Genomic DNA, 22,696 nt, shown 5'->3' with positions numbered 1-22,696 from the left:
CAAAGCTTAGAGCTGTTGTTAGGGCCTCAGAAACACCTGAATTCAGCTCTGGGTTGTGATCATTATGGGCTGCGGCCAGAAGTTTTTGAACAGATGTGTAGTTGAGAATATTAATCCTTCCAGCCCTGTTGCAGCATGTAAAGTCAAGGAAAAGTTATTGTTCTTGGACAGAAAACTAGTAAGAGATCTCTCAAGCTTGGTTTGCACCCTAAAATGAGAGAGTGTTGGGGAGTGAGTTGAATGGTCACTTGTATAAAGTTTTGAAGGGTTTTTTTCTTCTATCTGAGTACTGCTAAATTTCACTGGTTGTGTTACTGTTGAATGAGTTCTTCCTCTCTCCTAAATCAGGAGATTAGTCAACCAGGTTTGTTATGGGAGAGGCTTAGGTCTTGAAGAAGACTGATGCATACCATGCTGTAGCTTGCTTCTAAGGAACTTTCATATTCAGCCCATGTTCAAGTGTTTAAATTTGTCTTTTGCTGTGGTTTAAAGTTTCAGCTTTGTGTTCTCAATGTATCACGGTGCTTCAATGTCTTTACATGTAATAGCACTGCAAAAAAATAACAATTAAAACCCCAGGTTTTATATTCTCCTCGAAAAGAAAAATAAAGTATGGTATTGTATAAACCATACCATACTTATTAGACTTACACATCTAATTCAAAAAGCCACAACTACAATGCCCTTCAAGCTTTATGTGCTATTCCTGAATTAACCTGATTTATTTTAGAGGCTTCAAAGTGCTGCATTTTGCAGTGTTCCAGATGAACACATCTAAGGGGATTCTTTTTCTCTCAAACTTTTTATTCAAATATTGGTGATTAGCATAGGCTTGAATCATATATAAATCAAGACAGAAGAGAAGACACCATTAATGCACATTTCCAATGGATGAAAACACAGACAAAATTCTATTCAGCTTTTATACATGAAGTCAGTGCTGCTGAAAGACATTGCTGGTGTCACTAGATGAGTCTGAATCTTATAGATTCCATTGACATCACACAACATGAGTCCTTTGTTAGACTCAGATGCTTCCTTCAGCATGTCCACTTTTGGAAATGATGACTTTCACATCTGTCCTGTTTGATTTGGGATCATTGCATTCCTTGTATTAAATAAACCTAAATACATTTCCAAACTATTCAGCTTTTACAGAATCTGCACTGTTCTTGGTTTGGGGGACTTAAAAAAACACCAAAAAACATCAACCCTGTATTGTCTTCCAGGAATTCATCATAACTCCATGGTGGAAATGCTATTACAAGAAGTTTCAGTAGTGTACACCTATAAATAACTTCTGAATGCCTGGAATGTATGTGGGCCTACATTCTTTTGGCAAATACAGGTTCAATGACACAATAAATATATGCAGGCTGATAAATTCAATTGAATGAGCAGATTACAGCTGCTTTTTCTTTCTATTACCATATTTTACAGTACATATGAAAAGAAAGTGGCTGGAAACTTGTAGTGGAAGCTGTTCCAATTTTCAAGGTTGATTCAAAAAATCCCAGCTTTTTGAGGATTTGATAAGATACTTCAGCATAAAAGTACAAAAGAGGAAAGGGAGATATCTTCCGGAAAGTTTAAAATGATAATTTTATTCTGTTTTAGTTTTAAAATAATGCTTGGCTGTGAAAATAATTTGCACTTGAGATTTCTTGTTACTTTCTCCACAAAGCAGAGAGAATCTGTTATCATTCTTTTCCTCTTGAATTGAGGCAGAGCACAGTAGTTAGGAGCAGTGTGCATTCTGTTCCTGCAGCTCGGGCTGGCAGTCCTGTGGGCTTCCAAAGTGCAGTGTTTGCAATATGTGCACTCCTAATGTCATGAATGTGCTATGCAAGTCAGTTTGTTTTATAAACACACAGCATCCATCTCAGTCCTGTGGTTATAAAGAGTAGGTGCAGATTTTGCATGTGCCTGCCTCACCTTCTTTTCTGCTCCACTTTCCAAGGAGACAGAAAACAATTCCAGTTGGAGTGGCTTCAAAGATGTACTAAGACTTATTTCTTACTGTATAGAGACCACTCTGTGTTAAGGCCAGGCAAAAGTGTGTCTCTCACAGTAAGTGAGCTGTGTTAGCCCTGCTTTCTTCAATGCATTGCAGTCTACAGTGGGCAAAGTCTGCTGAAAAGGTTAAAAAAAGTTCAAGTTAGTATATTACCCCAAACCCTCTGTCTTTCCTCTCCAATCCCATAGAGCTATACCAGTGATACCAATAGATATTCTCTCTACGGGTGCTACAGTTATTCTCGTTTTATAGAGAAATTAGTCAAAATAAAGTTGACAAAAGCAAACTATTAAAAACACTTGTCTGTACCACTATACTACAGACCTGTCAGCAAAGCCACTTCTTTTTTTAGTTCTCTTTTTTCCCCCCAGTCTTGGAAAACTGTTCCTGACCTTTACATGGCAACAGAGCAAGTTTCTTTTGTGCTCAGAAGCACAGAAGCTCTTTTGTGCCATAAGAACCAAAGCACTCTGTAAGCCAACATTTGTTACACTAAATCTTTTATTGAGATGAAAGTGAATACCTGTGTAAAACCTGCACAAAGCCTTGTGCAGCCTTCACTTACTCTACATGCTAATCCTTTGACTACCTAAGATACAAATGACCAGCCTGATTAAATTGAGCTTTCTTTTTTCATGGTGTGTGGGCTGACATTTAAAATATTACTTATTCCATTTAGTAGTCTTATTCTAAAACCATATTTAGCAGTCATGGATATTTGCATAGAATTATTTTAATATATGATGCTCAGATTAAATTTATGATACAATATTTCTATAAAATTAAACAGATTACTTTTTTTTATTTTTACCGCAGACACCATCTAAATATTACATTTGTCATTTTACAGTTGGGACTTACCTGGAACTTTACAAAAATGTCATGACCTCATCCTTTATGGGAGATGTATACAGGTTAATTTAATGATAAGAAAACGTCACTGTAAAAATATCACATCTCCCTATTTTTTCTAATTAATCAAGCACAAAAGATATCTGTAAAGATTAGTATGTGGAAGTCTTGTGTAGGCCACCTACAGTCCTACCAGAAAGTTTTTTTAATATAGCTTGAAAACTTTAGTAGCCATGATTCAGAAAATTAGTGGATTCCTCTTTCCAGAAAACAGAAACAAGCAAACAACAAAACCAAAACAAAAAACCCCACAATAACAAAGCAAAAAAAAAACAACAACAACAAACCAAACAACAAAGACAAAGAAAATTCAAAATAAACAAACAAAGACCCACACAAAAATGTCTGATTGGAGCAGTCACATTGGCGGTCCATCTTTCGGAGCTATATCAGTGTTAACATTCATAGTGTTAGTTCTCTAGTGAAAAGAAAAATGTGTATCTGTGAATGGAAGGCTAGATTCTGAGAACTGATATGCATCAGGCTATACACAAACCCACACTTTTCCAATGCATCTGACTTTGTATGTACTCCAGGTAAAAAAAGACAGGAACATTTGATTTGGTATCTGTCATAATTCAGAATTCAACCAGAGTAAGAGTCTGGATTGAAGTGTAACAAATAGACTTTGGGGCTCCCTATTCAGGCACAGGTGCTATGATGAGGCCATTTCCAGTGTGGGGACTCATCACTACTTGGTCATTCTTCTTCTTGTGTCCTTGCTAGTTGATACTGAGTTTTCAGTGTATCATCCAGCACAAGCACCAAAGGAGTTTGTCATAGCCCCTCTGTACTTTGCAAGCATTCACATCATTATGTCAGATCTTTTCAGACATGAGGAGTTATATTCAGATCTAACTCCCTACAGCTGAGATGAGGTTTAGTTTCTGTCACTTAGAGCACATCTGGTGTGTACTGTCCCACTGCTGTCCTTGCCCTCTGTGCTCCAGGGGAGCCTCCTGACGTCACAGGTTTTGTTAAACTGTCTCTGCCACAGAACTGCTCTTCCATTGTTTATCAAATCAATGATTTTGCTTACATCTATTTCTTTTCATCTTACACCTAACAGAGAAATGGACAAATACTGAATTTTGTTTCTCTGGAACCATGAAAGGCTTGTGATTTGGGTGGTTTGTCAGCATAGACTGTGTGGTACATCACAGTTTGGCACAAGAGTCTTCTGAGTGCCTTTCAGTGACTGATAAATACCAGGTCATAAATGGTGATAGTGGTCTTCCTAATAGATGATAGTGCAGTGTTTGGAATTTGATACTTTCATATTTCCTAGGAAGAGAAAGATCTGTGACACAGTAATTTGCTTTGAGTTCTTATTTCCTATCTCCATTAAACTATTTTAATAAGGTATTTTCTTTTTGATTAATATAAACTTATTTTACAATAATATAAAATAAAAAAGCAGTTTACATTTTATCTCTGTTTTTTTTAATATATCATTGTAAAACTCCATTTCACAGTGCATAACCTTTCACCACTGCTCATTTGAAGTCACATTTTTTTTCCTGGAATTAATTACTTGCATCTTCCCCAGTAACAGAGAAAGGAAGGAGCACTGCTCACTACATCTGAGCAATGCTGACTGAAAGGAAAAGGGCCAAGTAGCACCTCTGAAATTATGTAGTCCTTACTGCTGCTAAGTCAGCTTCTCCCCTCTGATGGTTTCACTACTGGAATAATATGGCAAAGAGATTACAAAAATCAATTTGTCCTTTAAAGGTAAACTACAAAATAAACAGCCACAGAAGTGTATGTGAAAAAGTGTGATCTCATTTACAGGCTGGAAGATATTAAAAATGTGATTTAATTCTTGAGAATGGGTAACTTAGTTGTTTGTCTCTCCAAAATTACATGTGTTCTGGGAGGATACAAATGTTTTTGATAGATATTCTAGCTTACACATGACAAACACTATGTGTTAAAATGCTTCTATTGAATACTGTGCATAAAAAAGTTACCACTGTAATGTGTGACTCCTTGGTCAAACTAACAAACCTGAAACAACCATTTATTTTTGGGTTCCTGCTAATGAATGTGTAAGTACAAAAATAGCTTAATTTCCCTGCATTTGGCTGACAGAAGTAGCATTTACAGGAAATTACACATATTCAGTACATGTGCTTCTTTCTGCATAAATAGTCGAAAATGCCTCAATTCTGACATCTAAATTGCCACCACTGGGCACTGATGTTAATGCTGCCTTGAGAAGACTAGGCCAGAGAAAAGAAGCTCTTGGAACAATTTTTCCCAGGGTTTCCACTGAATCAGGAAATCTTTCTTCATTAGTTATATTAAGTCAGCACTCTAAATTGTAAGCCTAATGTTTTTTCCTAATGAACCGGTGTTTTTTGAGAGTGAGGGAAAATCTTAAATACCAATGAGTTATTCTGTTGTTTAGGCCAAGCCCAGCCATGCCAGGATTCCAGAGAGAAATCGGGCATATTTTGATCTTCTCCCTACCTGCTGCACAGGGAAATGTACTCTTGTGCAATCATTTCTCTTATTAAGTGATCTGATGGTAACAGGGATGCTGAATGTGAGCTGCTGGGACTGCCATTCACATGAGGAGTTTGTGTCATCCACTCCTCTTTATTGTTCTCACACTGCTTGCAGTGACTTGGTGCACAGCATCAGCATTAAATAAATCTAGTGCTGAGCTAGCTCCAAGTTTGTAATTACTGATGGAACTTCCCTAAAGATGATCACAGGGCATCTGCAGGTCTGATTCTGCCATTGCTCATCAAGTGTCTTAATTGCTTTTAATAACATGAGTATCAGGAAAAAAAAATACAAACAGGATAATTCTAAATTTTAAAAGTCTCTTTTCTTTGATGATATGTTAAATTTTCCCAAATCCAGATACACCCTGGGGAGGCTGCTCCAACAGATATTCTTGGGCCCTGTTTAAGATACCGTGGCACTTACAGGAATAAGAAAGCTCAACTCTGGGTGGCTGAAAATTATTATTTTACAACAATTTTTATTCTTTCTTTTCCACTTCTCTCTTTGGCTTTTAATGTCATTTCATTCTGAATCTCTTAAAAGACAGCCTCACTCTTGCACCTGTCTCACACAGTCGCAATGCCATTAGGGATGGCTTCCAAAATGCTCAGCTCCATCTGAAGAGAACAGTTGGGAGGATTCAGAAGACTTGACGTGGTTTTATTCAGGCTTTTAGCTACCTCTTTCATTTATTTTTAAATATCCCTTAAGAAAAAATTCATTATGTTGGACATAAATTGTAATATACAGTAAATGAAAACACATACTTGATTTATGAAAAAAAAAACTTCATCCATTTCAAAAGACAGGAATGGTGATTCGTTCACGCAAAATAAACTTGGCTGAGGAAACAGTTTTTTGCCTCTATGTTGAAAAAATGATGCAAGTTATTTTATTTTAATAAGATAAGAAAGTATATTTTAACTCAATTCCATTAGAAGCTCTGAGATATCTATGCATGATTTACAATATTTATTGCAGTATGTGTTTTCAGTGAGGTTACACGTTATAAAGTGTCCTAAAAGCTAGAAAAAAATACCATTGGAAAGAAGGAAAATGACTTCAGTATTATGTACTGCTTCAAGTCATGCTGTGAAATAAAACTGCCTTTTAATGTGAAGTCTAGTGTGAGTTTCTCCAGCCTGGGTGACAGCAGTCATAAATGAAAGGGAAAACAGTTACCAAATTTACTTTCAGATAAGATTTTACATGAGTTTCTGAATCAAATGTCTAATAAACCCTTTTGCCAGAGAGGGTAGATTTATGCCTAGTAATGCAGATGGTGTTCAGTGCATGTTGTCCTTGCAGTTGCTGTGATATCAGGAAGCACAGACTCACAGAATGGTTGAGGTTGGAAGGGAGCTCTGAAAGTCACCTGGTCCAACCCTCTGCTTGAGCAGGGCCACTTGGAGCCACTTGCCCAAGACTATTTCCTTTTGAATATCTCCAAAGATAGAGACTCCACAGGCTCTCTGTTCAACCTGTGCCAGCACTCAGTGACGCTCACAGTCCAAGTTGCTCCTTATGCTCAGGCTGCACCTCCCGTGTCTCAGTTTGTGCCCATCAACTCTGCTCCTGTCACTAGACACCTCTGAAGAAAGACTGGCTCTGTCTTCTTTGTATTATCCCTTCAGATATTTATACAAGGAGGGGAGATCATCACTAATGTCTGTTTCAGTATATCATGGGAGGCCTGGGACTAGTAAGAAATACCATGCTCAGAGTATCACTTGTTTTGTCAAAATTAGTTGCTTTTGAATTTTTTTTCATGCAATATTGCATATTCTCCGAATGTATAAATATAGATCAGATGTGGACTTTAAACTCTTTCACTCTTACAGGTCTTGGGCTATTTGTATTAATGTTGTTATGTCTTTTTGTTTCGATGGAAACCTTTTGAGGAAAAAAAAAAGGGAGTGCCAACAAATGATAAGTAAGCCTTATTCAGCTTTAGTTTGGGGGGCAGTTTGGGGCCCCCTCTTCTTGGGAGCAGAAATGTAATGAGAGAGGCAATGCTCTTTCCCTCTGCTTGCATGTTGCACCCACAAACATGTATTGTTCCCCAGGGAAGTCAAAAGTTTCGCATTAATTTTTGGCAGCACTGCTGTCATTGTCTTAACTACATGCAAAGATGGCCTTCTCTCCATACAGCAACTCCTCCTCTCACAAAGAAGGGCCCTCTTTCTAAAGTTTCTTAGCCTTTTATGGTGAAAGGAGATACAATGAATATTCATCAGCATTCTAGATATTAGAGCCATAGCTGCATATGTTGTAAATCCTTCTTGATCCCTCCTGGATCCCCTTTTCTACTCAGTGAGACCAAAATGTGCTGTGGATGTGTTGCTGAAATGTATTACAATACAAGTAAATCATGGGATATGATAGTGGGCCTTTTTTTTTTCTTTTTTTTTTTAATATGGCAGCTGCCACTGAGATTCAGATGTCCCTGTGCATAACTCACCTAATTTGCTTTCTTTATTAAAGGACAGCTAAACTTCTGTCTACCCAGTATTATTCCTTGGATAGCTGTGGGTACAAAAAGATCATGCTCACACTACATTACTTCAACATTTTTGATTATGATGAATATTAAACAAATCTAAAGTGTCGGTAATTTTCATCCTAGTTTTTAAGATGATGAAATATCTAAAGCACCAGCTGGCTCAGGAGGAAAAAATAAGTATATTTACTTAAGGTATTGTAGTAGCAGAAGTAGCAAATGTCAAACTATTTTCTTGCAAGTGTACCTTCATCTCCATTAAGAAGCTGGTGTATTTTCTTAATAATAATAACAATAATGATCATTATAATAATAGCAATGATGATGATTATTATTATTAAAAATATTGATAATTTTTAGTGGTTAATTTAAAACATAGTAAAGGTACTGTTTACCTCTAAAAGAACTATAAACAGGTATTTTTTCTAAATCAATGTGGAAGAAATCATTCCACATCTTTACATTTGGAATGTCACAGCTTGTGCTGTTTTTCCTAGTTTTGGACTGAATTATTCAATAAGAAGGGTTTGAGGTACTTAAACACTATGTAAGTAAAACTCAGACATCTGTAACTAAAAAAATCAGCTGATTTTATGTTACATTGATTATACTTGTTTAGATAGGTTTGTGATCTAAAGGTATTAAGGTCAAATTCATTAAACCTTTCCTCAGAGCTTTATTATTATATATAAAACATCTGTTAACAGGATGGAGCCACAACCAGGGTAGTTATATTGATTTGACTTTCTTGGCAGAGGTATGTAGTGTTCTAATGAGAGGTTTTCCCTTCTTCTTGGGTGTGATGACCAGTTAACAATCCACAAATAAATTTTTAGTATTTATTTAAGTTTTTCTGCTACAAGCAAGTGGATAGAACAAACATCCTTGGTCCCCTGTAGTAATTGCATATATTTAAAACTTGCTACATGATGCAGCAAAAAGAGTTTAGTGATATATCTTGAATGTAGAAGGGCTTATGTTTGCTTTGGGGTAGTTTTCAAATATCATAAATGCCTCTGTGTTAAGAATTTGATTATCTTAAGAGTCCAGTTCCTTTTTTTTTAAATAAATATACAAATATACATATAACATGGAACCCTGAACATTTTCTAGGCTTTCTTTGCACACTGTCATAAAAGATGAGTGAAGAGAGAATCAGTAGCACATTTAGTTAGGTTTGACCTGCATGTGCACATTAGCTTTTTATGTTCTGATGGTGGTGGAAGCACTTCACCTTTGTTTCAGATATTTATGTACATTCCCCAAGTTCTAGATTTTATTGGCTTAAAAAAAAAAAAAAGAATTCAGGTTTTAATAATTAAAATCAGTATGTTCTACATGTTCTTATTTCCATAAGTGCAGTCAAAAAAGTCAGTTTAGTTGGCAGAAGTTAGCTTTTTCAGAGTAAGGCACTGCATTTTAGCTGATGTCTCAGGTTTCTGTAAAAAGCACCAAGAGATCTTTTTGCTGGTTTTCTTCTGCTTAGCTCTGCACATATCTTGCCAGATGAAAACATTGCTGCCACATCCTGACTTAGGAGTGTTGCAGAGGAATGTCTGTAACTTTGAAAAAATGAGCAGAGATGGTATTATTTGTCTGTTAACAATATAGATGGTAGGGCCTATTCTCAAAACATAAAAGACATATTTCTCTAAAGTGTGCTTGTTCTTGCTCACGTTGCAGATTGCCTCTCTTCTCCTACCCTCTGTCCTGTGTGTCTAAGAGGATGTACTACTCTGCAGTGTCCTCATCTGAGCAACATGTATTTTCTGCATGTTCATACTCTCTGTGCATATTTTGACATGCTTGATTTGAAAAATTTAGTTTCAGATGGAGAAAATTAATTCCCTTGAAGTTAAATTTTCCATTCCAGTCAGGTCTAATTGCTTTTTTTGTTTTGAACTAACAAACTTGGGCAAATAGGCAGAAATGTGTTTAACTCAACGTTTTCCTGGTGTTTTAGGTGGTGCTTAAGAGTGGGAGAATAATTTTCTTTTAATATGCAATCTCTTCTGAATCTGTAGTTATATGTGCTTTAGTTCAGGTCCAAAACTTCCAAGCTTCTTCAATATGTGGTTAGAAATAATTTTATATAATTTTTTCAAAGAACAAATCACTGAAATGAAAGGCTTTCTGATTATTTGCATGAGTCTTGAGCCTCATGGACCTTTCTGTTGAGGTCAAATCACCAGTTTGAGTCTCTGCCTGAAGGAAGTGTGACAGTACTTTTGGTGAGAAGAAAAATGGATTTAAAATAGTGCAGTCAGGTGCCATCAAAATAAACAGCTTCTATAAGCATCTCCTGTCTTATAGGATATAAATTAATTCAGTCATTTGTAAGGTGATAAACTGAGGGTTGTTTTTATTCTGGAGTAATAGAAAAGGACTCTCTGTGGTTTTGTACAGTACTAAAATTTTTTTAAATATTCTAAAAAGGAAAAACAAACAAAATCCACAAAACCAATTTATGGAACCAAGGGTGCTTTTGCTGTGCAACAGTTTTATTTATGTTTTCTTTTACTTTTTTTTGCTTGCATTTTAGGTAGTGTGTTTATTATGTGGTGTTATTCATGGTGGGTTTTTTTTGGTATAAGACCATGTCATAATATACCATCAGTTATTGATGGTGATGTGCAGATTTATTTACTGAGGATGGACTTTAAAAATAAACTAATGTTGCCTCACTCTCTGGCTTGGAACAGTGTGCAAGACTTTTTTTTTCGTTTTTCTCTTGATTTTCCTACAGGTCTTGATGTCACGACAATATTCTGTATTTATAATTAATGTATATTTATAATTATTCAGTTGATGTCATCATATGTTAAACCTGATTTCCTCCTATCCCTGTGGCCAGCCCAGCTGAGGGGAATGCAGGATGGGGAAGTTCAGATTCCTGGCTGAACTGGGGTAAGAAACAAGAGCCAGTAGTTTCCCTCCTTGGTTCTCTGTCCCCTTCTGTGTCAGTGATGCTGGTTTTTTTGCTGGTTTAAGAAGCTGTTTCCTGAAATTCAGGCCCAGTGATGAGGGCTAAGATTGCTGACTTTAGTATTTTGGCAAAACAATAATGTAAAGAGGAAAATGGAATTCATAGGCTTTATTTACTTCAACTAGAATGAAGCTGCTAGATTAAGGTTCTTGTAACTCTACAAATTTTGTCATTTTATTTAAAATGTTAGTACTCTGCTGGAAAAATTTTTCTTCAGTTTGACTCTTATGTTTCTCTTCTGCTTTTACATCTTTCAAGCATATTGCAATTTATATATTCTGTTGAACGTAAAAAGAATTGGCACTTTGTAGCTTTCCTATTTGAGCTTTAACTTTGTGTGGTGAGCAAAGTCTTCCTGTATACTTCAGGGAGGTGACATGGGTAGATACTATCCATTTTGCACTGTGTTCTCTGATAAAATAAATTAGGAGGCCTGAGTGTTTTTTGTCTATCTTAGATGACAAGGGGAGAAAGAAGGTAGGAGAGTGAAAATAGTTTAATTTTTGCCAGTACAGATACTCATTTTGTGCTGGCTGCATATGTTGGGCATGCATGGATAGTAGCATGTCACAAGAAAATTAAGCAAAATTTGGTATGGCTCCTGTTATATTCTGATAAAATCATGATTATTACTTCCTCATGCAAAATTTGTTGAATGCCAGCTCGTCCATAACTATAATAAAACCAACTAATGCATAAATGAATTCTGGCAACTTTCAATAAAATTTTAAAACTTGATATGACAGGCAGGAATGCTAAGAGGCAACCAAGTGTGTAAACACTAAATGAAGGATTATCCTTATTTGTGAAAAATCCATTACAGCGAGAAATTGAATCGGGGGCTTCTCTCAAAAAAGGGCTACTGTGGCTAGTGAGCCAAATCAGTGCCTGATTTTACTCCCTTTTCAGTAATAGGGTTATGTGAGACCCATAAACAATACACAAGTGAGAATAAATGTAGCTGAATATTTCCCTCCTCTTTAAAGATTCATCTCTCAATAGTCTGATTAAATCTGAATATGATCAAGCATATTAGGAGTGATGCACTTTATTTATTAGAGCATATTCCATGAGCAGCCTCTCCTCTCATCTGGAATTTTTTGTCTTGCAGTGAGGATTTTCTGTGTATGGAGTACGTATAAAATAACTAAATGAATAAAATGGTGGATCCTCTATTTTTATTTTTTTTTTATTTTTTATTTTTATCCTCTATTTATTATTCTTTTAACTGGAGAAAGAAGATTTCACCTGAAAACAGCTGGTCCAGAATCTGATCTATGCCTGCATTTTAAGTGACATTGAGGTTAATGATGAAGAAAAGATCAAAAACCTTCATGCCATTAATACTGACTTCTAATGAGTCTCAACAGAGTGTAGCTTGTAATTTCAAAAAGTAGACCTGTAAGGAGTTAGGCTGCAACAATCTTGACACTAGTTTACAGTAAATAGATGCATCCCACTTAGAAAACAATTTGCATTAGACATACCTGTCTGTATGTGCTTTAATTATACATAAATGTTCTCCAATTATACATAAATCCAAAGGCTGCTGGTAAAACCCAAGGCAGTAGATTAACTTCTGGGAAAGGCTCTTTCTAATGAGCAAACTCTAAGCTTCTTGTATTGTTAGGAATTTAAGAATTTAAACTGTCTTAGTGTACAAATCCTGTGTCTTAGGCAAAAAAAGGACAAGTTTTGTAGCAACTGGTACAGGATGCACCAAAAAAAATTAAAAATAAAAGAAAAGAAAAAGAAAAGAGAGAGATAGAGAAGAAGAAAAACATATGGATCTGTTCCTTTTCAAATGCAGATTGTTGAGGCTGGAAGTCTACCACTTAGTCACTGTGTTCTCCATTTGACCATATGGTTGCAAAATCTAGTGGGATGATGTGAAAACCCTAGTTAGCCTTCTGAAAACAAAATATAGTAGAATAAAGTGGGAAAAGAGATGGATTAATTTTATTAATTCTTGCTGTTATGCAATATTTAATATGATTTATTGTCAATAGCTCTGATATGTTGTGGAATCTATATCTGTTTCTTGATATTTGACTCAGTTAATATCTTTGCTCTTGAAATATATGAGGTGAAATCTCTGAGTATGCCTTTATATTTAAGATGAAATGACAGGCTTTTTCTACTTACTTCATACAGAGCTAAAACTCGGCAGAATGTAACAAACCTATTAACAAGGAATCTCATATTTATACAAAAATTGGGAGACCGTAGGTGAAATAAGAAGTTGTTTTGTGGCCCATCACAACTTTCTATCACCTCAACTATACAGCTAAAATTTTGATGAATTTACTGACAGGAGTCTTTATTTGAAATGAAGAAGGACATGACTGTCTGTAGTGACTCCTTGGCTGTCCTCCTGCTCTCACTTGGCAAAAAAGACTCAAGAGAGGAGGGATAATGCAGACACAGATGAGGACTTTTTGAGGAAGGACAGGGGAGCATGGTTTTGTGTGTGTGTAAAACACCTTTCAAATGGGAAACATGAGGAAGAGGCTTCTCCATTTATCACCACCGGATGCAGCACATCTACATCAGAATATCATTTCACTTTGGGAATAAGTGGAGAGAATCATTGGTCTCTTTTAGAGAAACAGCAGCTGATAGGTAAATTGAATTTTACACAGCACTTTATTGGCTTCAACTATGTTATTATACAATTTTAGTCTAGTTTCAGTATAGTTTAAAATCAAGTAAACAACAAGATCCATGCAGTGTAACTTTGCAGGAAGTCTCACTGGCTGAGACTCTCCTCAGGCACCAATCTCTGTGTGTGGGTGCCTGACTGACCCTGATATGCAGAGACTCACAACTTCTAACAGGGGTGTTGTATAAGAAACAAGAATACAGTTCTCTCTTTATTTTAACATTATATTATGCCTACTCATGGTTCGAAAATCACAGTGCTATTGTAGACAAGGTCTTTTTATGTATTCATCAATATACTGTATTTCTTAATAGTTAGTTAATTTATCCTGTGAAAATATTAGAGTAATACATTCTAGTGTTTAGTAACCAAGCACAGTTATCTTGAAAGTTAATAAAAAGGAGGTGGTTTATTCTCTCACTTACAACTGTTTTACATTGAAGCAAAACTTTTACACCTACAATATCTGACTTGAGTGAAGTTAAGCTTAATTCTCACCCATAAAAGTGAAAGGAAAATTAAGTCTCTGTGAAAAATTAATCTTCAAAAGTTTTACGCTCCCCTTCATCACCTTTGGAAATTTTATGGCTGAAGTAAACTTTTCCTGCCTTTGTGTTGTGGTAGAAACTTTCCATCATGATTTTATATCTTTGTAATGGAGTTTAGAAAATAATAGTATTTGCTGCAGCAGTAACTCAGCACCATATCAAAGACACAAACTACAGACTACTACTTCTGGGACTGCTGTAAGATAAAATCTTATGTGGACTGGCTAAAGAGAAAATCCCATTTGTTAAATTGACCTGTTTGATACACAAGTGTTTTCAGTGCAGATGGAAGAATGGAATTGAAAATTCCTCTTGTGAGAAAAGTAATTAACTTGTCATTAACTATGCTAAGAGATTTACAAAGATGGTAATTTAGTTTCCCAGATTTAGATTCCTGTCACCACCTGTCTGCACTTGAATTTGGGGATTCATTTTAATTTTCTAGCTTGTTGTTTGCCAGTGAGATGGTCTTCATGAATTTTAGAACAGAGCAGAACTTCATCCCATATTGGTGGTTACCAGTGGAGCTTCCTAAACCCTGTGACACACCAACCTTGGAGCTGAAGGGTCATGTGTTCAACACTTCCTTAAGGTTCTGCAAATCCCAGCGTAAAGTACATCTGTCAATGGTATTGTAATTGTTTTCATTCTTCTCCCCTGGGCCCAGGCCTAAGCATATCACTTTCAGAACATGTGGTTTCCTTCAGCAGATAAAATACCATAATGCCACAGTTACTCCTGTTCTTTCTGCATTACCACTTCTACTCTTCAACACACCAGGAACTTTTGTTTGTCCCGTTCATGATTTAGAGACTTAAGGGAAAACAATATGTATTTATCCAAGTAGATTCTTATTCTCTCTTGGTGAGATAAAAAGGTAATTCTTTATAGGCATTTTACATAGTCTTTTATTTGAACAGAATTTTTCTTCCTAAAGGGAAATATTTTATGCTCTGGGTGTGGATATAAGAGTATTCATGGAGAGGGAAAGACATAAATTCAAATATTGAAATGCATTGTGGTATGAGCGAGAGCAATCTTAACCACACTCCATACACTTCTTCATTGCAGAGTGTAGTAGATTGACTGTAGACCTGCAAATAAACTGAAGTGGGCTTTAAACTTTCTAAGTTGGACCCCATAGACAGAAGATCAGGAACTCAGTACTGCCCAGCTGACCCCACTTCTCTGGTATGTTTGTAGGCCCTGATGAACTCCAGTCTTCCCTGTCTGGACTTCTACCAGTACCTAACATAGCCCTTTAGCTCTTACTGCTACAGTTCTACTGCAGAAATAAAGCCTATTTTTTATGAGAAACAGAGTAGGAATTTCAGCATCCCATTACACAGGATGAGCATACAGTTCTTTCCTGTTTAAAGTCTCAATTAGAAGTTGATCAATTAATTAAACTCACTTTATTGAATTCAGTTACATTATCTCAGAGAGATGGAGACCAAGGAGACTTACAGACTTATAGGAAGTAGAGTTACAGGTTATGACTCAGTCCTTTGGCTTAGACTCTTCACCTACCTCCTTCAGCAGAAAAGCGTGGATTGAGTCCTTGCTTCCTCAGTATTAAAACCTGTTTTGCTCCCTATTTAGGCACCAAAAAAATTTTACGGACGTTTGTTTATTTGATGTCTTTATATAGTGACCAGGTGTAAAAGCAAAGGGACAACAGAGAATACGACATTGCAGGAAGTAAAGGGATAGCTGATGATAGGCCTAAATGAAAGTGAAATGCCTTCACTTCTCCTTTCCTCCTCCCATTCCCTTCTTTCCCCATTGGTGGCTTCTGAAGTCTCATTTGTTTGTTACCAATTTTTGCTGTCTCAGCTGTCTGCATTTTATTTACAGGCAAAGTAAACCATTTTCATTTACTTGCACTGATTTTACTTTTGCTCTGGTGTCAGAGTATAACTTGGCTAACCTTATATGTTCACACAGGCATATACAATTTATGCACATGTTGTAATGCTTGTCCTAAACAGTGACAGATATGTGGTAACTATTAAAGAAGTTAAAGTTTGGAGAAAATATGCAAATATTGTTATTTCATAACAAACTGGTAGTCAAGACAGAAGCTTGTTTTCAGAACCCAGGCTTTTGTTAATAAGCAGTTCTTTCAAAGCCAGATTTCTAAAAATAAGGGTCTCTAGTTTAGTCAGAAAATTTCAACTGTAACACATTATACAAAAGCATGCACAGGAGAGCAGCAAGAGAGATTTGGGTTATGTTTATTTTGTTTAAAAAAAAATCTATCTTCTACTTTCATTTGTCTCAGGTTTTAATATGTAGTTGTAATCAGGAAAGAAAGGAGAAAAACTTCAGTGTATTGAGTACTGAAGGAAAAAACGGAAGCAAATGCTTCTCGAGTGAGCTTACTGCTTTTTAATTAGTGCCTATGGGAAGATACTTTGCTGTATCAGTGCCATTTATACTAGTACTATCTTGCAACAGTGATGTGCAAAATGTTTCCCACTTCTCCCACCATCTTGTATAGCCCCAGAGCAGACATACATAAATAAGTAATGGAAAAGGTAGGAATCAGTCATGCCTGTTTTGCTGATGCCTGATCAAGGGGGAAAAAAAGAGGGAAGGTACAGAGGAAGATGAAGAGTTTGTACTTCATAAATTCACTGTAACAGCTGTTCTATGAAATGCTGGGATTTGCTATTCCACACAGCACAGGATGAAGGCAAAACATGCAAGACTATATTTCTCTGAGTAATGAGGTAGGCAGCCATGCAGTTAAATCATTAGCTTTCTCTGGGATGCTGCTGGGTTCTTTGCTTTTGCATTTAACTGCTCTCAGGTACCAGAGTGTCATTCTCACCTTTGTTATTATAATTTTTCCCCTTGTACTTCCCAGTAAATGAGAAGTTTTACGGTGGAGAAGCTGCTGGTAAAGACATGACCTAAAATAAAGAAGTCAATATCTTACAGTTGATTGAAATCACTTCAAACTTCTTGGTACGAGAAAACAGAAGGAGTTGCAGGTTGATAGCTGTTTGCTCAGGAGCTGTTTTGGAAAATCTTACTAGGTTTGTGCATGGCTACTGCTAACTCAGTTTCTGCTCATTCAGTTCACCCAACTGAATTTCCAAAGGTAATCATAACTCTTGTATGAAAAGCAGATTAAAGTATTGAGAAAGTAGGATCTTCTCTCTGAATTTGTCTTATACAAATAAAAAATATAGATAAATAAATTGATAAATGCTTTAAGATTTTGTATAGAAGTAAACATTGAGGGTTTTCCAATAGAGAATGAAGTTACTAGTAAAAAAGAGTTTGATGTTTTATGTTCGTGAGTTTGGACAAAAGTCATCAGTATAACACTGATTTTACTTCAAAATAAGTCAGCTGATTGCTTACAAAAGTATTTTTCAGTCTCTTGTTGCTGAAATAAGACAATCTGCAAAGTGTGAAAAAACCCTGCCTTGTATCTTAGGCGTGTAAAGTAGCTGTAGCATGTCAAGTGAAGTGTGTAGTCTTGATTTATGTCTTTAAGTTTAAACTGCAGTCACATTTTTTGAAGGTATTGTTTTTAACTTGTTATATTGTAACATATGATAGATTTTAGCAATGTCTTTTTATTCCTAACCACACCAATTAAATTCAGTTCTTGAAAACCAGGAGTCCAAAATAACTCGTGTGCCGTTGTCATTGTCATGACACAGCATTGATCTCATATCTTTAATGAAGGTTTTCAAGTGAAGGCACTACACAGACCCAAATGCACAGGGGAAAAAATGCTGACCACCACCATGGTTTTCCTGGTTTTCCTGACAAGTATGTTTGCTCCATGTCTTCAGTGTAGAGTGCAGAATGTACAAAATTATATGGTCCTCTCAGAGTGTTTGTAATTAAATTTTATTTAGCCACAAAGCCAGACTCTGATCATTTGTCTAAATATATGCTAGGAGAGGTCTGTTCATATATTAAAAATCTATGTGGACTGAAGCTGATATATTTTTATATGTCCTTTCTAGTGGAAGTGTTCTCTACAATATAGGTTTTCACCAACCATCACTCTATTTGAGTTAATCTCCTCAAGTGAAGATTGTATTTTTTTTTAAATGCACAAATCTTAGTGCTTTTCCAAGATACACATTTTAACCACTGTATTATTATAACAGAGTGATACTAAAGGTACTTAAGGAAGTTTTTAAATCTCCAAATCAAGAGTAAGGTACATTAATAAAGTACTTCAGGGAAATAGTCTTAGATTTTGAAGTGTTATGCTATACATTTAAAAACAATGATTTTAATCTCCCTCTCTTTTTATTATGAATAAAATATTTCTTAAAAGCAGAAAAGAAAAAAAAAGTGTTTATGACTGAAAAGACTTCTTTAATTGCAGAGAAATATTTAGGTTTACATCTGCAGGCAGAGGGTTAATAAAATCTTGGCATTTGAGCTGAGATAAAAAGGCTCAGGAAAAGAGCTTGTTTTTTATATCACCTCTGAAAATGCTATTTTGTAAATGAAACTCTCATGGATCAATAACTGTGGCATCATTAACAGTTAGGTATTGAAAAAGGTAAAGTGATAGTGTTCATGCTAGTTCTGTGTTGCCCAAACTATTAATTACTTATGTTCTTCTACTGCTTTTGTGTGACTCTGTAAGTTCTGTAAATGCTGCTTTCATCTTTTATGAAAACTGCTTGAGAGAAATATATGAGTTCTCGACAATATATTTTGATGAATGTCATCAAGTCCTAAAGGTTTTTAAACCACGACAGAATTTGTCACACATGTCATGGTTTGACACTGGCACAATGCCAGTGCCTCTATGAGAATACTCTCTCTCTGGTTTTTGCTGTGAGATGTGACTGGAAATAAGCAAAGCAGGCTCCTACTTAGAAATAAAGAAGAATTTATTAACTAAACTACAAGGGAAAGGAAAAAAAAAAAGAAACACAGAAGGAAAATGAAAACTTTACAAATACATCTCCTCCTCTTCTTCACCAAATTCTCAATACAATACATGTCCCTAATCATCGACTCTCAGTCTGGCACCACCCTTCAGAATACTCAATCCTCAGTTCATCAAGAAGAGGAGGAGTCCTTCTTGTGCCAATGGTGACCTCTTCCTTTCATGTCCAGTGCTCTCACCACTGAACACGGACCAGAGCTGCTTCTCGGGTCGACTTTTAAGGATGCTTCGTCCCACTCCAAAAAGGCACAGTCTCAGCTTTGGGACATCTGTCCCCCCAATATTTCACCCCCTGGGGCCGAGGGGTACCAACACTGAACCCTCTTGGTTCTGAGGCATTGCCTCCCCCTAGAATGCAGTCCCCGCATCACAAGGAATATGGTTCTGTCCATGGCTATACAAAAAGAGTCCAGCATAAGCTACTCCATCATCTCTTCTACTTGAGTTCTTCTCTATTTCTCTTGTGGCTCGTTTCCTCTTATCTTTATCTCTCTTCTCATTCAGCTCTAGGAAGATTAGCATTTGGAAGGTTTCTATCATCTAAGAAAAGGGTTAAAAATCTGAGGCTCTGTCTGTCCAGAACTCTTATGGCTGACCAGGCGGGCACCTTCTCGCCACACCTTTTCTTCTTCTTGGCCAGCCACTATTAAATTTCAAGGTGGCACAAGCACAGGCACAGGCTCTCTCTCTGTCTCTCCTGGGGAGGGGGGCGGGGGGTGGCTGCCCAATGCCTCTCAGTGCTCCTCCACCCTTCCATCCTGCCTGGGCCTTCCCCTCCCTCCTGTTCAGGGCCCAGCCTACCTCACCCGGCCCCATGGCTGCCCCTGGGCCTACCTCACCCGGCCCCATGGCTGCCCCTGGGCCTACCTCACCCGGCCGCATGGCTGCCCCTGGGCCTACCTCACCCGGCTGCATGGCTGCCCCTGGGCCTACCTCACCCGGCTGCATGGCTGCCCCTGGGCCTACCTCACCTGGCCCCATGGCTGCCCCTGGGCCTACCTCACCCGGCCCCATGGCTGCCCCTGGGCCTACCTCACCCGGCCCCATGGCTGCCCCTGCCCCGCCCAGCCCGCAGCCAGGCAGGGGAGCTCTGAACCTTTCCCTGACCTGAACCCAAGAGAGCCTCCCAGGGGAGAGCCCTGCTTTAACCCCGTGTGCTCAGAGGCGGATCCAATGTCTTAATAGCCACATTAGGTGGCAATATTAAAAGCTGAGCACCCATTGGCCTGACCACAGCATCCCAGAAAACATATTTCCTGTCAAACCACCACAACACAGCACACAAAGGTTACTTTGTTATTAATAACTGTGTTTATTAATATAGATCTGCTTAACTTGGGGGAAGGATCTTCAGAAAATGTAGGCAATGTTGTGGAGTAGATAGCATTTATTATAGAAGGGGGATGTTATGTTTTCCAGTGGTACATTTTTGCTTTTTTCTGAACACTTAGGAAAGTGCCTGACAACATGCAGCTTCCTGTAAAACTGTGGTGTTTGAATTCTAACTATTGCACTTTGAATGTGTTTTGTTCTTTGATCTTTTGCTATATCTGAGGTACTATCCCAATGGGTCCCTATGCAATGCCCTGGTGAGCTGTAGAATCCATAGGTATCAAACTTTCAGATTTCCAGCTCAGGACAGCTACCAGAGACTGTCATCCCTTAATTTACAATCCTGACATTCTCTGTTGTGCAATGAAATCCGTCGTGTAATACTGAAACCATGCTCTGACTCATATTCAAGTTGTTGAGTGTTCCTGTTTCCAGTGATGTCTTTAAAATAAAGAAACAAACAAGCAGCCTGTCCCAAATAATAACTCCAGTGAAAATGGTAGTGTTGGAACTGTCTCTCTCAGGGATCCAGGTTCATCCTTCTGTAAAGATATTCTGCAGGAGCTCAGAGGAAAGCAAGTTTAGCCCCAAACAAATTACAGTTGCCTAGGGCCATGTCTGGTTGGGCTGTATCTCCAAGGAATGCCCACAATCAGTTCATTGCCACAAGGGCATGTTTCTTGTTCATTGTCCATCAGGACTATCTTTTCTGCAAAGGGCCTTATACCTGGTCAGCCCCCCACGTGCAGTGGAAGGATGTTGAGGACTTTGAATATTAATACCTGGTAGAAGATGCATGAAACTGTAGAACTTACCTAAGAATTGTCACAAAGATATATATAGAGTCTTCAAGGTATCTCATCTCAGATATAGCAGAGCATATGAACTATGAACAAAAAACATTGCTAATACTGCCTGGAAACTGCAGAAATACAACTGATCTAGACTAGATGCTTATTATAATTTTAATGTTTTGTTAAAAGGCTTTAGTTTAAAACATTTTAATTTTTTTAAATAGATATTCAGGGTCACTAGAGAGACTGGGAAAAGTTGTTAATGCTAAACTGAGTCATTTCTCTTTTACACTGCTGATACTTGGATTAATTTACAATATAGTGCTGCAGCAAGTGGGGTTCTCCAGTTCCTCCCAGGTAATGTACACCATAAAACCCTAAATCAGCCATTAGAATTCTTTTCCCTGTGATACCTACTAGGTGTCACATATACTGGGTAATTCACTGCTTAATATCTGGCATTGCTTTTCAAAGATATGAGAGAAAAAAAATATCTCTGCAATCATCGACATTCAAGAACATGTACAGTTTTCTGAGGTCTAATACATAGCTGCTACAGCAAGCAGCATGGCAAATAAATATATTCCTTCTCAGCTTAAGTTGCCTAGAACATTCTTCCAGTTCAAAAACAGAGGCAGCAAAAAGCTCCATGTCAAAAGATTCATTGTGGAGGCATTTCCAAGTGGAGAAGCCACTCCTACAGCACCATTCCAGGACTGCTGAACAGATTCTTATTTTATTATTTAGAATTAAGTACACATGAATTAAGTAAATTATTGCCATCTGAAAGTGCTCTTTTCATCTTGGCAGTACACGAGAGCTTTTCTTATGGCTGTTCTAGGCAGAATATAACTTAGATTAAACTTCCTTGTGGAAAACTTGTCATTAGAAGATGTGGTTGGAGGCATCTTCTCTTAGCAACTTCAGAAAGGTTGCATAAACTCATCTCTGATGGCAAACCTCCCATTTTCCACCAATTCCCCACAAGCATCTACCATATCTTCACTACCAGGTTTATAACCAGAGGGCTGAATGCCACTAGGAACATAAACAAGTAAACAACTGAAGAAGCTATGGCTGAGTGACAAAAAAGTCTTTTCTATTTGTCCCAGGTACACGCACTTCGGGATCTAAAGAGGACTGTGAAATGAACCTTACTCTCCCCATAGGTTGTTCAGTGTAAAATCAGAATATGAATGCATACACCCTCAAAAATATGCTTAGAAAAACATTTGTGGAAGTCCTACAAATGTGAATTTAGATATGCTGTCAGCATGACTCTTCTTAACCAATATGTGATTGCATGCTCACAGAGATCCTTTGACTGACGTTTTCCTTTGTGTATGCACATTGCTATTCACTTGTGCATGTTGTCTGCTCATTTTCTACACAATTTGCTTTGGAAATATTTAAGTGTGTGTCTGTGTTAATAGTTAGAAAGATGCATTTTCTGGTTAGTAAGATTAGTAAGATCTGCAGCTCACTGTGG

General features: G+C 37.2%; 1 protein-coding gene across 1 annotated transcript in view; it reads left to right on the top strand.

Moving 5' to 3' along the window:
* PRKN (parkin RBR E3 ubiquitin protein ligase) overlaps positions 1-22,696 on the top strand; it is a 674,995-nt gene that overhangs the window by 229,992 nt on the left and 422,307 nt on the right. The gene's annotated exons all lie outside the window — the stretch shown is intronic.

The sequence above is a fragment of the Agelaius tricolor genome, unplaced genomic scaffold (genome assembly GCF_023055355.1).
Source record: "Agelaius tricolor isolate 1412-34295 unplaced genomic scaffold, bAgeTri1.0.p SCAF_1, whole genome shotgun sequence".
Taxonomy (NCBI): Eukaryota; Metazoa; Chordata; class Aves; order Passeriformes; family Icteridae; genus Agelaius; species Agelaius tricolor.
Note: the sequence above shows the minus strand (reverse complement) of the source record. Positions and strands in the feature narration are given on the sequence as shown.